General features: G+C 41.9%; 1 pseudogene; it reads left to right on the top strand.

Moving 5' to 3' along the window:
* The first annotated feature begins 5,255 nt into the window (after positions 1-5,255).
* On the top strand, positions 5,256-6,966 carry LOC145412878 (uncharacterized; annotated as a pseudogene).
* The last annotated feature ends 12,311 nt before the right edge of the window (positions 6,967-19,277 follow it).

The raw sequence follows: 19,277 nt of genomic DNA, 5'->3' as shown, positions 1-19,277 counted from the left end.
CATAAAACCTCAGTACACTCTCTTTAATTCTGGTGTCCACCGACTTCCTCACTACACATCTTTCACGAATCACATTATTTCGTATCTTATCCACCCTCTGTACTCCACATACATTCCTCAGTAGTCCCATCTCCACTGCTCTTACTCTTGACGTTTCATTTTCATGCCACACCATAGTCTCACATCCATATGTTAATACTGGCACTAACACCCCATGTAAGCCTCGTGCAGCTGCAACACTCAAGCCTCTGTTTCTTGTCAAGGCCTTCACTGCACCAGCTACTTTTCTTCCTTGTGTCACTCTACTTTCCATTTCTTTTGCACATTTTCCTCTCTTTTCTAACACCGTTCCCAGGTATATGAACTCTCTCACCAATTCCAGTCTCTCTCCATTCACTGTAACATAGCACTGGGAGTCACCTTCTCTTTCAATAACCATCACTTTACTCTTTTCTACATTTACTCTCAAGGCACGATGCTCATAGACATCAGCAAAACTCTGCATTGGCCTACCAAGTTCTTGTCTGGTATTTGCATGTAGTACTGCATCGTCAGCATACAACAAATCTGAGATATTCCATCCATCACCATTCAATACCAACGCCATCCCCTTCTCCATTACTCGCGTTTTTACTTCCCTCATCACTCCATCCATACATATATTGAACAACCATGAGGTCATCACACAACCTTGTCGCACGCCCACACCGATTGTGAACCATTCACATACGTGCCCATTAACCCATACCATGCTTTACTACTCTTGACCGCACATAGCAGCTTACCATCTACATCGTACATGCGCAAAACTCTCCACAATCCTTCTCTGTCCACTTTGTCATATGCTTTTTCCAGATCCATGAATGCCATAAACACCTTATGGTCCTTCTCACAGGCCTTCTCTGCTATCTCTCGCTGCAAATATTTGATCCACACATCCCCTACCACCCCTAAAGCCATCCTGTTCATCACTCACTAGGACTTCTGATATCTCTCTTACTTTATATTAATTCTTTCATATACCTTCCCTGCCATAGTCAATAAACTTATGCCACGATATTTCTTGCACTCACTTCGCTCACCGTTATTTTTGTACAGAGGTACAATCACAGTCTTTTTCCATTCTGCTGGCAGTTTCACTCATCCATGCCTTCTTACGTACTCCAACAATCACTTCATTCCATTCTCTCCTCTACACTTAATCATCTCTGCATGCACCTCATCAACCCCATCTGCTTTCCCATTTTTCAGCCGTTTCACAGCACTCTTCACCTGTGCGAATGTCACGTCTCCTGGCACTGCATTCCTTCTCTGCACACCCCCAAAACCAATCATGTTTACAGCCGCCCTGTTCTCTCCATTCCCATTCATCAAGCTTTCAAAATATTCTTTCCATCAGGTCCTTACTTCATCCTCATGGGTTAATAATCTACCACCTACATCCTTCACACCATTACATGTCTTTCCGCTTTCATTTCTACATTTCCGCACCTCTCTCTGGAAAAACTTCGTATTTTCAGAGTAGTTTGCAGTCATTTTTCGCCCTAGATCATCATTTACCTCCTTCTTTTTCCTCGTCTCTAGTCTCTTTACGTGCTTCTTGCTCTCAATATATTGTTCTTATTTCAACTGAACCCCCTGTCCTATAACCACTTTAGCCACTTCTTCTTTTCCTCCACTGCTCTCTTAACCTCATTATCCCACCATGCCGTACATTTCTTCTTTGTTATTACTCTTGCCACACCACACACCGCTTTAGCATTCCTAACTAAGCAATCCCTATATGCGTTCCACAGGCTGTCCAGATCCATCTCATTCCAATTCACTGATTCTAACTCCCCCTCTACTTTGGTCCTGTATTCATCTGCCATATCTTTGATCCCCAGCTTCTCAACTTTCAGTCTTTCGCCCTGACTGCACCTCTCTCTCCTGGTCCACCTCACTCCTCTCAGCTTGATCTTGCATACCACAGTCATATGATCTGACAAACCTCCACATCGTCCTCGCACGGCTCTCGTTCAGCAACCATTCCCAGCATTGACCTCTCTACGAGCACGTAATCAATTAGGCTTCTTTTTGCACGATTCCCGTTCCCTCTATGCCATGTATATTTATGTGCATCTTTGTGTTTGAAATATGATTTACAAATGCAGAACCTCCTCTCCTGACACATATCCTTCAGTTGCTTCCCATTATTGTTTTCTCCTGGTACTCCATTACAACCCATTATGTTATCCTCAGGACCAGTGCCTACTCTTCCATTCAATTCCACCATTACGATCATCTTGTAGCTCTTGGGCATTTCTCCCACTACTTCATACAACTCATCCCAAAACTTGTCTTTCTCTCTCTCTCTCACTCCCATCCTCACACAGTGCAGCTGTTACAGTTATCGCCACTTTCACCTTCTCAAACTTGAACTTGACACATTTGTCGTCTCTCATTCCACTCTGCCACGCATCATTCATTAACAAAGCAACTCCTTCCTTGCAACTTCCTCTCCCATTCATGCCAGATGTTACACATTTCACACCCTCCCACTCCTCCGCCTCACACCTTTTCATCTTTGTTTTACACAATGCCATCACGGCATATCTCGCACTCCTGAACACATTCACCACTTCCACCCTCTTGCTCTCCTCACTCACACCTCTCACATTCCACATGGCCATGCGAATCTATCCATTTGGTTGGGGCCCTGGGCAGGTATTGGGCCCTCCGAGGCTCTCTGAAACAACTGCCATGATTAAGTGATTTTGGATAGAGGAATCTGGGGGATACTTAACCCCGCCAAAAACCCCGATAATATGGTTACCACCTAGCGTAGTAAATGGGTTCTTGGGTAGAAAAAACCATTTGGCTTGTCACTCAGTGCAAAGATCATACAGCATCTCTACACTGAGTGAGTGGATAGACAGATAGATAGAGAGTGGATAGATAGACAGACAGATAGAGATGTTACCCAAAGTTCCCGAAATTTGACTAAAGAAGAAAAAAAAAAACTTACTTAGTCCTAATCACCACCATCACCTTGAAAGTACAGTAGTCTCCTTGGGGTTGCTGACATCGATCTTGGAGCTTCTCCCACAACAGCAACGAGTTCTGGAAAATCCTTGAGCATCAGCTTGTTCACGACCTTCTGCGATTTTCACCTAGATCTCCTTAATGGTGTCATATCTTACAGGCGTATTTTTAAAAACAATCCCTTTCCTAAACTTTTCCTTCCCGTCGAAGGAGTTTTGATTTCCGTTGGTATCCGAAAAGATTCCCTTGGAAGGGAAGGGAAGGGAAAATGTTCAGGTTTGTTGTCCTGTTAAGCTTAAACGACCCATCTTGCTGTATTTTGTTATGATAGGACATTAGATTTGTAAACTAATACATCAAAACACGCATATCTCGTGCTGGATAATGAAAGCACAACACATTTGAGATGTAGGAGGTCGCCACCACAATACTGTTGGTCTGTATTCAGTCATAAATGCCATTCTGGCCAACACCACAGCGGTGTTCACTCCTCAAGACAATATTTTTGATAATGAATTATATTCGAGGAATAGTATTATCTTTAATGTTGTTATTTGTAAATGTAAGAATCACTTGTTAACGTCCATCTCATGTACGGGAAGATGGGGTAAGACGGACCAGTGGGATGAGATGGACCTGAGATGAACCCCCCCCCTTTAAAACCGAGCAGGATGGGCGGGGTTCAGTTATTTGTCACTAGATGTCCTCCGTGTCACCAAACAGATGCACAATTGTTAGCAGCATCCATGCCTAGTTGCCTGTGTGTTCAAGAAAGTATGTTGTCTTATTTTGTGGTGCTGATTTCATTTGCACAGGGTAAGAAATTGGATTTTCCGTACTGAAATATTAGTTGTAATGACTTACTGCTTACGCTGGATATGCCCATGATGTGTGTGTTTAAACATGTGCCATAAACTGGTATACAAAATTTGGATGTTTTGGTAATTGTTTAGCAAATGAATTTTAGTTCTGAGGGTAAGACAAACCCTTAACATTTTCTTCTCTCTTTCTCTATAGATGTCCCAGAAATATGTGCGAATCAGTCGTAGAGGAGAATGGAATGAGGCAGCTATGGAAAGTGCAATAGCTGCAGTTAAGGCAAACAAGATTGGTTTGAAAAAAAGCCTCAAAGGAATTCAACGTGCCCAAGACTACACTTGGTTGCCATGTCAGAGACGAATAAGGTGGCAACTGGTTCTACAAAGGTGAGATACTGCCTAGCACATGTCAAACAAAGTTCAGTTTCCTATCTAGCACTCCCTGAAATGATTTACGCATTGTTTTCCAGTAAAACTTTAACCCGCCCCGTCCCGTCGACGTATGGGTACGTTGCAACGATTTGCATTTGCCAGTCCCGGCGACGTACAAGTACATCGTGCAATTGCAAGGTCCCTAATTTGCACAATTTTCAATTTTCGCATGTGATTTTTCGTATGTATACACGGGACAGCTTCCTCTATTCCTCTACAAGATGCCAAGCAGGGACAATGCCTTACACCGCATAACCTCCCCCCTCCCCCCCTGACGCCATTGTCTCGGCAATTCACCTGTTACCAGTGACCTGGCTAGTAAAGATATTCAGGGCCAGAGTGATTCCCCAATCGATGACAATGTGGAGGACAATGTTTACATAGCATTAGAAGAAGAAACAGCCAGAAATAATGATTAGGTAATGTGGCAAAAAAAGGTCAGGTATGGTGATTAGTTAGTGAGTGAAACAATGCTTATAATGCCTTTATTACTGCTTGAAAACCAATATACTCTCATACTACATATACATTTGTACCAAGTAAATAAATAAATACCGTTTATGAGTGGATAAAATAGTTACCCTCCCATAGAACTCGTTTTCTTTGGTGCCAGCATGTTAGAAAACCCAGTCAGGTAAGGAGGAACTCCTACCTGGAATGAGTATTTTAAACCTCAGGTGAGCGATTTCTCTATGAATTTTCGATGTTTCTCACCAAAAGCGAAGGTTTTAGCAAAAAAAAATTTTTTCGAAAATACCTCGGGACTGGGGGATGTCGGAGGTGCGGAAAACCTCGGGACGTGACGGGTTAAGTCTTAAAAGCTTGCTACTTATTGTCCTGCTATATTTTACCTTTAGGCCTATTATTTTTTTACATCTAATAAATAGTGTCTACCTTATTTTCATGTTATGCATTTTATATATAATTGGCCTATATTATGATGAGAAAAGAAATAAATATTTATTAATAATTATTTTTCAGATGCATTGCGCTATCAGAACTGTATTCAGTGCTGCACAAGAAGCAGAGTTGATAACTCACATTTTGTCGATGGAGGCTCAATTTTCAGACTGACTACATGGGACCTTCGTTACATTGCCTTCCATGCAGCGGAAAGAAATAATGTGGACCACAAATCAGAACGGTTAGATCTGGCTACAAATTAAGTTTCTTCATATCATGCTCAGTTTACAGACTAATAGGCTACAACTGGAGTTTGTATTTCTACAGCCTATAGCACTTAATTCTTTATTTCTTTATGCCAGGTTGGACTTGCGGGTAAAGACTGGTTATTGGACCTCCAACGTCGCCAGCCACAACTTGCAAGTCGAATCCCAGAACCAACTTCTGCTGCAAGAACAAGATGCTTCAATCAGATGAACGTTGGCAAATTCTTTGACATTTTATCTTCGGTGCAAGCAGACCAGTACTTTCCTCCACACAAGATATTTAATGTCGATAAGCCAGGTGTTACAACGGAGCAGACAAAGCTCACAAGAATCCTCAGTCTGTGGGGGGGGAGGGGTAAATAGATTGGCATATTGACTTCTGCAGAAAGAGGAATTCTAGTCACAGCAGTTTGCTGTACATCTGCTGGGGGCCAGTTTGTTCCGCCCTTCCTCATCTTTCCAAGAGTTCGGATGAAGCAAGAACTGAATGTGCATACCACCTATCTGGGTGGATGCAGCTTTCCATTCTTACTGAATGGTTTCGGCACTTTCTAAGTCACACCAAGCCATGGAGAGACGATCCAGTATTATTGATTATGGATGGACACGAAGATTATTGATGTGATAAATCTTGCCAGGGAAAATCATGTCACGACTGTCATTCTGCCACCACACTGTAGTCACTGAATGCAGCCATTGGATGTTTCCTTCATGAAACCACTGAATGCCTACTATGTGAAGGCTATTGAGACATTCCTCAGAAACAAACCCGGAAGGCAGGTGCCCATCTACAAACTAAGTGCATTGTTCAGAGAGACTTATCTACAGGCTGCTGTTCCAAACAGCCATCAATGGCTTTAGAAAAACCGGAATTTGTCCACTGAATAGCCAGATTTTTTGTGAAGCTGATTTTTTACCTACCTGCCCGACAGATGTTCCATTAAATGGTGAAGAGGAAGAGGAAGATCCGGATGACCCAGTTGCCCCACCAATCATGACCATGGTGGGTGAGCCTGACCTGCAAGGGGCTGCCGAGCTGGAAAATCCAACTGTGGTGCCTGGGCCTGTAACACCGGAAGTGGCTCGGAGGCTGTTTAACCATGGTAGTTTATCCCAGGACATAATTCCCTTCCAAAGGTGGCCAACATTGTACGAAAGAAGGCACTCAGGCCCTAAGGGCGAGCTCTTGTTTTGACAGGATCCCCATGCAAGACAGAGTTAGAGTCAGAAATTCACAAGAAAAAAGGAAAAGAACTGGCACTTGCACAGAAACGACAAGAGAGAGAGAATGTAACAAGAAAGACAAACTAGCAACAACAACAACAACAACAAAAAACTAACAAAAAAAAAAAAGACAAAAGAAAAAAAACAAAGCAAGCGAAAGCTGGGCCATCCTGGACTCATGACAGCAACAGTGAGGATGGAGACTCAACCATGTGCATGTATTGCAATGGCATGTTTGGTAATTCTGTGCGATGGGAAGGTTGGGTTTGTTGTGCCATATGCGAGGGATGGGCAAATGAGGAATGTGCAGAGATAGAGGACGATGAGGAAGAGGTTTTTGTGTGTGAGTTGTGTCAGTAAGGAGTAGCAGTAGGTAGAAATGAAATTAGTTGCAGGCCCAAAACAACTGGCAAGCAAAGTGAGCGCCTTAAGGGTTCAGCTAGTGAGAAAACCACAGGTATGTGTAGATCATGTAGCAGGGAGATCAAAGGAGATTACAGTGCTTTGCAGTGCGAGGTATGTCAAAAATGGTGTCATGCTAATTGTGAGGGCATCCTGCTCCATGTATATAAATTCTTGATTGAGGAAAAAGCAGAACAGCTGCACTGGAACTGCAGCTACTGTAAGGAGGGGTGTGAGCAAATATTCCACATGGTGGTCAACATGGGGAGACAATACAGTGAAATGACTAGGAGGCAGCAGCAGTTTGAGTGAGACGGACAAGGTGGCAGCTCTATAACTTTCCATACAGGAGAATCTTTCTAGGGAAATAGAGGTTGCTGTTTCTAACGTAATAGATCACTCACTGCCAAAGGCCACTAAAATGATGAAGGATGAATTGGCTAAGGAGGGATATAACCAGGGGATCATAGGCCTAGTTTAACAAAATAATGCAGGTGAGAACAGTGGGATGGGTGTTGTAGGAGGTCATGAAGTAATTGTGGACAAAAAAAAAAAAAAAAAAAAGCGAGCGAGCGAGAAAGAGAGAGAGAGAGAGAGAGAGAGAGACGGGATGAGGAAAGCCGTAAAATGAATCTGGTCATATTTAAGGCTGAGGAGATGAAACGTGTGGACAGAACAGAACAAGTTGAGACAGATGAAAGATATGTGAATGAATTAAACTCAAGACTGTTATATATCTCAGATGTTACACCAGCTAATGTAATATCAGCAACGCGTCTAGGAAAGAAGGAAGATGATATAAATAGGCCACTGTTAGTAAAGTTGGACTCTGAGGCCACCAAGTACAAATTTATGAGCAGATTGAGTTTGCTTGCAAATGCTGCTGATAAATTAGCTGGAATTTCGATTGACCATAACTATACCCTAAACCAGAGGAAAAACAGGCAGGCATTACTGGAGGAAGCGAAACGGAAAGAGAGAGAGAGAGGACCAGTCAGGAAAGTATATATACAGAGTGAGAGGTACACCAAACAACCTCTGGATAAGAAAGATTCAGAAAAAATAGTAAGTGCATCACATCCAAATCAAGATAAGTTAGAGATGACAGGGAGCAGAAATTTAGCTAGTTGCAGTGTGAAGAAAGAGCAAAATGTACTCAGAGTGTGGTATGCCAATCCAGATTCACTACTAAATAAAATGGAGGAATTAAGATTGAGAGTTCGCTGTGCAGAGAGTAAACTTATGGTTATTCTTGTGGTTGAGATATACCCCAAATCTACTAGATATGTCCCGACTCCTGCAGAATATAAAATTCCGGGGTATGAGTTATATATGTCAAACTGCAGTAGCTCAAAAAGGAGGGTGGCAATAAATACTGCGGCTTCCCTATTGGCAAGAGAGATAAAAGTCAGCACAGACTTTGAGGAAATGCTGTGGATTAAATTGAAAATGCGAAATGATAAGAACAGAATTACAGGCTGTGTGTGACAACAATAAGAACCTGAGGAAGCTACTGACCGAAATAGAGGAAAATAGGACTGCAGCTATTCTGATGGTCGGGGATTTTAATTATCCTGGAATATTGGACAAATTGGACAGTCAAAGGTAGTACGAATTCAGAGAAATTTAAGTTTGTTGAGGCATTACGCGATGCAAACTTATATCAGCACGTGGAGCAGGAAACTGGTGATAGGGGATTAGATGTACCACACATACTAGACTTGATAATCACTAGGTAACAGCATATGGTTTCTGACGTCGAACATGTCGCTCCACTGGGTAAGAGTGATCAATGCTTGCTAATGTTTAACCTACATTGCAGGGAGAGAAAATAATAAAAAATAGGAGGAGATATCTTTACGACACAGGAAATTATGGGGAAATTCGGCCCTTATTAGACAGGGATTGGAGCAAAGAATAGGAAAATCTCGATGCAGAAGCACAACGGGAGAAAACTGAGAATTTACTGAAGTATGCACGGAAACAGTATGTGCCTATTCGAATAGTAGGACAGGGATGTGATGGACGGTACAAGGAGAAACTGGATGATGAAACATATCTCAAGGTTAAGAAAAAAACATGAAGCATGGCAAAGGTGTATCAAGACCAGGGAGCTGGGAGAGTACAAGGAATATACCAAACTTAGAAATCAGGTAAGACGAAGGACGTGGGCCCAACAGAAGGAGCGTGAAAAAGAGATAGCAAGACATGTTAGGGATCGCTCAAAACATCTTTGGAGGTTCGTCACAGAACGTATGAAGGTATCAACAGGAGTAGCAGATTTGAAAAGAACAGGACAGGATGGGGCTATAACAAATTCGGATAAGGAAAAAGCTCAGGTTTTGGATAACTATTTTGGTAGTGTTTGCACAACCGAACCTGTGGGGACTATACCAGAGTTTGGAGGCAAGATGTGGTACAAATCACTTGAGAACATAAAAATCACACCTGAGGTAGTCAGGAGGAAACTGGAGAACATGCGGACGGATAAATCGTAGGAACCGGACGATATACACCCGAGATTGTTGAATGAATTAAGCAGAGAGCTAAGTGTGCCCTTGGCTATATTATTTAACAATTCACTCAACAGTAGTAAGATACCTGACATTTGGCGACAGGCTAATGTAACAGCAATATACAAAAAAAAGTAGTCGACAAGACCCGCATAATTATTGGCCCGTTAGTTTAACGTCAGTTGTGTGTAAAATACTTGAATCAATTATTAGAGATGAAGTTGTACAGCATATGTTGGAAAATGAGCTCTTTAGTATAACCAATACGGATTTATGAAAGGTAGGTCAACCACACTGCAGCTGCTTAGAGTGATGGACATGTGGACGAAAGCCCACCAACATTTACTGGTAAAGTAAGAGGGTATGGAATCAGCGGGAAGATCCTGAAATGGGTTGAGATGTATTTAAAAAGGCAGGACACGGCGGGTAGGAGTAGGAGGAGAGTACTCGGATTGGGTGGAGGTAACTAGTGGCGTGCCTCAGGGAAGTGTACTTGGTCCAACTCTGTTTCTGATTTACATAAATGACCTCCCTGACGAAATCACTTCTCCAGTGTTCATGTTCGCGGATGACACAAAGTGGAATCGGGAGATAGACTCAGATGGTGATCAGAAAGTAATACAAGAGGATATAAATAAATTGTTAACGTGGTCAGACAAGTGGCATTTAAAACTTCATCCAGACAGATGTTGTACAATGACAGTCTCGAGACGGGAAACTAAGGATCCAAGGATTAATACTATGCAAAGTGTGGATGCTTGCAGGAATGATTATGTAGATGTGAGAGGGGGTGACTCAGAGAAAGACTTGGGAATAACAGTTGATAAAAATTTAAAATTTGAGGAGCATATTCAGCAGAAGGTCAACAAAGCCAACCAAATGATGGGCTATTAGGACCTTTGTAAATTTGGATCACGTGTCATTCAAGTACTTGTCCCCTGCTCTAGTCAGAAACCACCTGGAATATGGTAATTCAGTTTAATCACCAGACAGAAGGAAAGATATTATTTCAATGGAAAACGTTCAGAGGAGGGCAACCAAAATGCTACCTGGATTAAGATATTTGTCATACAAGGAATGCCTGCAAAAACCTGAGCTACCTACACTAGTATATAGGAGACTTAGGAGAGATATGGTTAAGTATTCAAAATCGTCACCGAAAGTACATATTAGAGCGGATGGAATTACAAGAGGACATTCATATAAGATGAAGAAAATAAGGAGCACTCCCAAAATTAAACAAAATTATTTTACTGCGTGTGTGGTGAATGTATGGAGTAGTCTGCCAGAACAGGTCGTAGGTGCTTCAACTTTTGGGCACATTCAAGGCTAGACTAGCTAGATACTGGGCAAGGCAGGAGGTAGTTTTTTAATTTGAGGCAGACTTGAGGTTATGCCGGCCAGACATCGAACAACGCGAGTACGGTACGTGGATTGTTTATGGAGATCTGGACATAGAGGCCTCTGGCCTGTGTCCAGGATCTATCTGATATCTGTTATCTGATATCATCACAACCTTTGGAAACCCTCCAAATTCAATAAATGTGGTTTCCAGACTCTCTTTTTTGTTAAGTGGTTCATCTTACCCCACCTTCCCCTACTCACATGGTGGCGCTCACTTGTCTTTTTACAACTGGAAGACATGAGCCAAACCACTTGTGTGACCTTGATGACAGATTTTCCTTTTCCGGGCAAATTAACAAGCAGAATATATCCTGAAAAAAATCCCCGTGTGACCCTGGCCATAATGTATAAGATTTGTCAGTGTCAGATCATATAAGACTGGATGAATATCAGAGGTAGTAAGTCGTCTGCTCCGTTCATGTCTGGCTAAACATCTCGCCGACATGGGCAACACTTTTAATGAGATACAAATAGCACTTTAAAAATCCTTCCCTCGATATTTTAAATATATTTAAGACAATAAACTACAAAAGAATGCACAAAAACTGCAATGGGATTTTTGAAGAGATGGGTCAAATGATTCTGTCAAGTTCCAATAATTTTGGCTGCTCGAAGGGAAGACCTTGCCCTTCGAGGAGCTCAGAAAGAGAAGGATTTTTTTTAAGAATACCAGTTCAGCGAAGGCTTACATTCCCATGCATCTAAAAGGGAAGGAAAAATTTAAGAATACAGGCAGTATTCCTTTCAGCTGGATTTTCAATTTTGGAAAGAGAAAAAACCACAGGGAGCCAAATCTGGTGAATACAGGGGGCGGGGGATAACCACCATGTTTTTTTAATGCCAAACACTACTGAAAAACAGGAGCTGTGTGAGTGAGTGCATAGTCATGGTGAAGCACCCATTTGTTTGTGCACCACTTGTCTGGACGTTTTTGCTTCACGTTGCCAGGCAAATTGCGTTGGCAAGTTCCACACAAAAGGCTAATAATATCGCAAACGTCATGAATTATCCTCCTGCGATTTTTGAGTATGGTTGCACGAACTTTGGCCACATTATCAGGAGTTGAGCTGATGGAAGGGCGACCAGAACGTGCACCATTATCTGTTGATGCTCGTCCGTTTTTAAAACGCTTAAATCAGTTATAGGTTTGTGTAACCCCCAAAGCATTGTCATCAAATGCTTGTTTTGACATTTTATGAGTTTCTGCCACGTTCTTCTCAAATTTCTCACAAAACTTGATGCACACGCAATGATTTATCTTGCTCTCGTGTTCCTGAACTTCATTCTTCTGAATTCTCTACTCTCTGGCTTCGGCTTTCTCGTCATTCTCTGACTAAATACTGTATATCTGCACTGTTTACTTATCTCCTAATTCTACTGACTATCAAAAATTTTTGACTATCTTACTTCTACAATGGAACACATTCTATCCATTTCTCCCTTCTCTGAAATCACCATTCTAGGAGATTTCAATGTTCACCACCACCTTTGGCTCTCCTCTTTCACTGATCCACCTGGTGAACAAGCCGACATCTTTTCTATCCTTATTGACTTAGAGCAGCTTGTACAGCACCCTACCCATATACCTGACAGCCTTGGAGAGAGCTCCAACATATTTGACCTCTTCCTTACGACTAATCCTTCTGCTTACACTCTCTCCATTGGGCTCCTCCAACCACAACCTTCATACCTTGACCTGTCCTATTGCTCTGGTACGGCCTGTGGACCCTCCAAAAAAACGTCGACCATGGCACTATGGTGCTGCGGATTGGGAGGCCCTCAGGCAGTACTTCTTTGATTTTCCCTGGAATGATTATTGCTTCCATGGCCGGGAGCCATCTGATTGTGCATTGCACATTACAGAGGTTATTCTCCTGGGCATGGAAGCATACATTCCCTTCTCATATCCTTTGACTAATGCAAGAAAGCCTTGGGTTAATCACGCTTGTTCTAATGCTGTCCGCAATACGCAACAAGGAGAGGGCCTATAAAAGGTACCGGAGCCAACCCACCCCTGAATCACATATTTTTTACGTTTCTGCCCAGAATCGTGCTAAGTCTGTTCTTTGTTCTGCTAAAAATAAGTTCATCCATACTAAATGCTCTCAGCTCTCCGACTCGAATTCTTCCCGCTCCTTCTGGCACCTTGCTAAAAACCTTTCTAACAACTTTACCTCATCATCCTTCCATCCTCTTTTCTACTGTGATGGTTCTGTAGCTCTTTCTTTTACTGATAAAGCAGATCTCTTCACTCAGACTTACTCCTCCAGTTCCACCTTAGACGATTCCGGTGCTGTTCTTCCATCACTTACCCCCTCTCACTTCCTCATCGCTGACATTAAAATTTCTTCAGCTAATGTATTTTCTGCCATCACAGGCCTCAAAACTAACAAGGCATATGGGCCTGATCGAGTCCCTCCTGTTGTCCTCAAGAACTGTGCTTCTGTGCTTACACCTTGCCTAGGTAAACTCTTTCGCCTTTGTCTGTCAACCTGTACCTTTCCTTCTTGCTGAAAGTTTGCTCTCATTCAGCCAGTCCCAAAGAAAAGTGACCATTCCCAAACCTCTAATTATCATCCAATTGCTTTCAAAAGTTTTTGAGTCAATTCTTAATAGAAAAATTTGAATGCATCATTCTTATCACAACCTTCTTTCTGATCGTCAGTATGGGTTCCGTCATGGACGCTCCACTGGCAATCTACTCACCTACCTTTCAGACTCCTGGTCATCCTCCTTTCGGGACTTTGGGGAAAGCTTTGCCATTGCACTTGACATCTCAAAGGTTTTCGATCGAGTCTGGCATAAATCATTAATTTCCAAACTGCAATCCTATGGTTTCTATCCTTCTATCTGTGCCTTCATCTATAACTTCCTTTCTGGTTGTTCTATTGCCGCTGTTGTAGACGGCCATCGTTCTTCTCCTAGATCTATTAACAGTCGTAGTCCTCAGGGCTCTGTCCTATCACCAACTCTCTTCCTTTTATTCATCATTGACCTTCTAAGCTTTACTTTTAACCCTATCCACTCATATGCTGATGACTCCACCCTTCACCTTTCCATTCAGTTCCTGCAGTGTCCATCTCAGCAGTTACTTCAACAAACAAGGGATGAGGCTATGGCACACCTAATGTCTGACTTGGCTCATATCTCTGACTGGGGTAAAAATAATCTTGTTTTTAATATCACAGACTCGGTTCTTACACCTATCAACCCGACAAAATCTTCCACAGGTGTATTCACTAATGTTTCATAATATTCAGCTTAATCCTGCATCATCCTTGAACATGCCTGGGGTTTCATTTACTCGGGACTTATCTCGGAAAGATCATATTACATCTCTTGTAAAATCTGCTTGCAAGAGATTAGATGCGCTAAGCCGACTCTGTTCCTTCCTTACCCCTGCACAATTGTTGACTCTATACACGGGTTTTGTCCGCCCCTGTGTAGAGTGCAACTCTCATGTGTAGGAGGGCTCCCCACATACAGCTCTTCTCAATAGGGTGGAGTCGGGGGCTTTTTGTCTCATTAACTCTCCTTCTCTTACTGGCTCCCTTCAATCTCTGTCTCTTCGCCACACTGTTGCATCTTTATCTCTTTTCAATCGCAGCTTCAATGGTCACTGCTCCTCTGACCTGTCTGCTTGCATCCCTCCACCACTACGACAGGCACGTGGCGCCTCTCTGACAGCAGACTCTCATCCATTTTCTGTCCAACTGTCTAGTGCAAAACTTGACCGTTGCTCCTAGTCGTTCATTTGTGCGACAGGTCAACTCTGGAACTGTCTCCCTCTGTCTGTATTTCCTACTAGCTATGATCTCCAGTCTTTCAAACGCAGTGTCCAGGCATCTTGAAATGACCGGATCTTGAATTTGGCTCTCTCTTGTATTTTGTTCTTCTCTTGGAAGGAACAGTTATTGCGGGTTCATGGCCTTTGGTTCCTTCTTCCTAGCATTAAAAAAAAAATTCTCATGGGCATGGAAGCATACATTCCCTTCTCATATCCTTTGACTAATGCAAGAAAGCCTTGGTTTAATCACGCTTGTTCTAATGCTGTCCGCAGAAAGAACAGGGCTTATAAAAGGTACTGGAGCCAACCCACCCCTGAATCACATCTTGTTTATGTTCCTGCCCGGAATTGTGCTAAGTCTGTTCTTCGCTCTGCTAAAAATAATTTCATCCATACTAAATGCTCTCAACTCTCCAACTTGAATTCTTCCCACTCCTTCTGGTAGCTTGCCAAAAACCTTCCTAACATCTTTACCTTATCATCTTCCCTCCTCTTTTCTATTCTGATGGCTTTGTAGCTATTTCTTCTACTGATAATGCAGATCTCTTTGCTCAGACTTTCTCCACCAATTCCACATTAGACGATTCCGGTGCTGTTCCTCCATCATTTCCCCCCTCTGACTTCGTCGTCGCTGACATTAAAATTTCTTCAGCTGATGTATTTTCTGCCATCACTGACCTTAATACTAACAAGGCATATGGGCCTGATCGAGTCTCTCCTGTTGTCCTCAAGAACTGTGCTTCTGTGCTTACACCTTGCCTAGGTAAACTCTTTCGCCTTTGTCTGTCAACTTGTACCTTTCCTTCTTGCTGGAAGTTTGCTCTCATTCAGCCAATCTCAAAGAAGGGTGACCATTCCCAACCCTCTAACTATCGTCCAATTGCTATTCTGTCTCATAAGTTTTCGCATCAGCTCTTAACAGAAAAATTTTAAAGCATCTTTCCTATCACAACCTTCTTTCTGATCGTCAGTATGGATTCCGTTGGGGACGCTCTACTGGCGACCTTCTCACCTACCTTCCAGACTCCTGGTCATCCTCCTTTCAGGACTTTGGCGGAAGCTTTGCCATTGCACTTGACATCTCAAAGGTTTTCGACCGGGTCTGGCATAAGTCATTAATTTCCAAACTGCAATCTTACGGTTTCTATCCTTCTATCTGTGCCTTCATATACAGCTTCATTTCTGGTCGTTCTATAGCTGCTGTTGTAGACGGCCATCGTTCTTCTAGATCTATCAACAATGGTGTTCCTCAGGGCACTGTCCTATCACCAACTCTCTTCCTTTTATTCATCAGTGACCTTCTAAGCTGAACATTTAACCCTATCCCCTTATACGCTGATGACTCCACCCTTCACCTTTCGATTCGGTTCCCACAACATCCATCTCAGCAGTTACTTCAACAAACAAGGGATGAGGCTATGGCACACCTAATGTCTGACTTGGCTTGTATCTCTGACTGGGGTAAAAATATTCTTGTTCTTTTAATGCATCAAAAACTCAGTTTTTACACCTATCAACCTGACACAATCTTCCACAGGAGTACCCAGTAATGTTTAACAATATCCAGCTCAATCTTGCATCATCCTTGAACATGCTTGAGGTTTCATTCACTTGGGACTTATTTTGGAAAGATCATATTACATCTCTTGTAAAATCTGCTTCAAAGAGATTAGGTGTGCTAAGCCAACTCCGTACCTACTTTACCCCCGCACAGTTGTTGACTTTATAACGGGTTTTATTTGCCCCTGTGTATAGTACAGCTCTCATGTGTGGGGAGGCTCCCCACATACAGCTCTTCTCAATAGGGTGGAGTCAAAGGCTTTTCGTCTCATCAACTCTCCTCCTCTTACTGGCTCTTTTCAACTTTTGTCTCTTCGCTGCACTGTTGCATCCTTATCTCTCTTCTATCTCTACTTCAATGGTCACTGCTCCGGTGAACTGTCTGCTTGCATCCCTCCACCTCTACAACAGATGCGTAGCACCTGTCCAGCAACAAACTCTCAACCCTTTTCTGTCCAACTCTCTAATGCAAGAGTTAACCATTACTCCCAGTCCTTCATTTATGCAACAGGTAAACTGTGGAACTGTCTCCCTCTGTCTGTATTTCTACTTCATATGATCTCCGGTATTTCAAACGCAGTGTGCCCAGGCATCTGGAAATAAACGAATCGTGAATTTGGCTCTCTTTTGTATTGTTTTTGTGTTTTTCTTGGAAGGAACAGTTTGCGGGCACTTGTCCTTCGGTTCCTTCTTTCTGTGTGTGTGTGTGTGTGTGTGTGTGTGTGTGTATATATATATATATATATATATATATATATATATATATATATATATATATATATATATAAAACCCACTGGATCCCAGAGCTCCTGGGCGAGGTATTTTGCTAGGAGGATACTGAGCGTACCGCCCTCCGCCTATCGGCTCATAGTCGCGAAGCTCATAGGTTCCTACCCGGGGTTCCCTGTTTTATTAACTTTTGAAAATTCCCAGTCCTGTCCTATATTGAGGACACTGTGCTCCAATGATATATATATATATATATATATATATATATATATATATATATATATATATATATATATATATATATATATATATATATACTTTGTTACGGAACAGAGAAAGATAATGTACACACCAAGTGAGAATACTAAAAATCACTACTGTCCCGTAAAGTTCCAGGTTCAAAACAAAAGAGTTAGGTAAAATTACAAGTTAAAGTTTAATGCTCAAACTAACAACAAAACATTCAGGACTCATAAGGATAATATAATGGCAAAAAACAGGTTAAATATATGGTTAACTGCAATAGCCTCTATTAACACGAAATCAGCAAGAGTAAATTTATCTAAGTCAGCCCTGATAAAATGATAAACCGGATAATAAGCAGTGAATGCAAGATATATTATTACAGATACAAAATATTATCAAAAATGACTGACATAAAAACACATGAATCACAAAACCTTACTATGCCCAAGAATTAACACCTTACGCTACACAGTACAAGAAAAAATGCAATAACAGTTATACTCAAATTACACAGCTGCTAGATGGTTGGAGACTTCCTGAGCACTCACAATAATAACAACTGTACAGGGGAGGACAGAGATGTGAACAAAATGAGAGGTAGATCTAAGTGGCAATTAATGCAGAGACTGAGCTCATTATATAGGGGCCGGCAGAGCTTGATACAACTTGTAAGAAGGACGCGCAAATGAAGCCATAGGGGACAAAGAGTTGACAATCCTGCTCTGAACAACAGAAAGAAAGACTTACTGTACAATAAGGGAGGAGAGGGGGAGTGAGGTAAAACACGCTCGTGATCAAACATGCAGCATACTGTACGTTAGAATTACACAAAGGATGATGAAATCATAGGCTATGTAACACCTCCCCACAAAGAAAAAGAAATTTACAAAGGAAATTTCTTATTACTCTAAAACAATCTGTCTAAAGTCTAGATAAGCAATCTGCAATAACATTTTCTTTCCCCTTGACATGTTGTATGTCTAATGAATACTCCTGAAAAAGTAGACTCCATCTTGTCAATCTCTGATTTTTATCTTTAAACTTACTAAGGAATTTCAGTGGGTTATGATCGGTATAAATGACTATGGGGTCAAAACCAGAACACAAATAAAATGAAAAATGCTGTAAACCCAAAATCAAGGCCAAAAGCTCTTTCTCAATAGTTGAGTAGTTCTTTTGAGGTGGAGTGAACTTCTTACTGTAATAAGATACAGGGTGTTCAATACCCTGGTCATCCTCTTGCAGCAAAACAGCCCCAGCTCCTGTATCACTTGCATCAACAGCCATCTTAAAAGGCTTAGCAAAATTTGGAGTAGTGAGCACTGGCTGACTTAATAGGATAGCTTTAAGTTTGGCGAAAAAGGATTCACAGTTATCGGTCCAGACAAATTTAACTCCCTTTTTCAGTAGGTCTGTAAGTGGTGTTACAAGAATTGAAAAGTTAAGAACAAATCTCCTGTAATAACCTACCATTCCCAAAAATCTTTGTAGCTCTTTCCTACTTTTAGGTCTGGGAAGATCACTTATAACCTGAACCTTAGCTCCTGGTGGTGCAACATGTCCATCACCAATTACGTACCCAAGGTACTGAACTTTAGCTTGACCAAACTCACACTTTGATAAATTAGCTACAAGATTAGCCTGACCCAAACGCTCAAGAAATTTACTGACATGGCATAGGTGATCTTTCCAGTTGTCACTGAAAATTAATACATCATCAATATAAACAACACACCCTGCCAAACCCTCTGTTACAACATTCATGAGCTTCTGAAATGTGGCTGGTGCAGTCTTCATACCATATGGCATTACAGAACATGCAAAAGTCTTTCCTAGTGTTACAAAACATGAGATCTCCCTAGCACGTTCAGTCAGAGGTACTTGCCAGTATCCCTTTAACAAATCAATCTTACTTATGTACCTAGCCTTTCCGATCTTGTCTATGCAATCTTCCACACGAGGGAGAGG

The sequence above is a fragment of the Coenobita brevimanus genome, chromosome 94, assembly GCF_032717465.1.
Source record: "Coenobita brevimanus isolate Jiangsu-jjx chromosome 94, ASM3271746v2, whole genome shotgun sequence".
NCBI lineage: Eukaryota > Metazoa > Arthropoda > Malacostraca > Decapoda > Coenobitidae > Coenobita > Coenobita brevimanus.
Note: the sequence above shows the minus strand (reverse complement) of the source record. Positions and strands in the feature narration are given on the sequence as shown.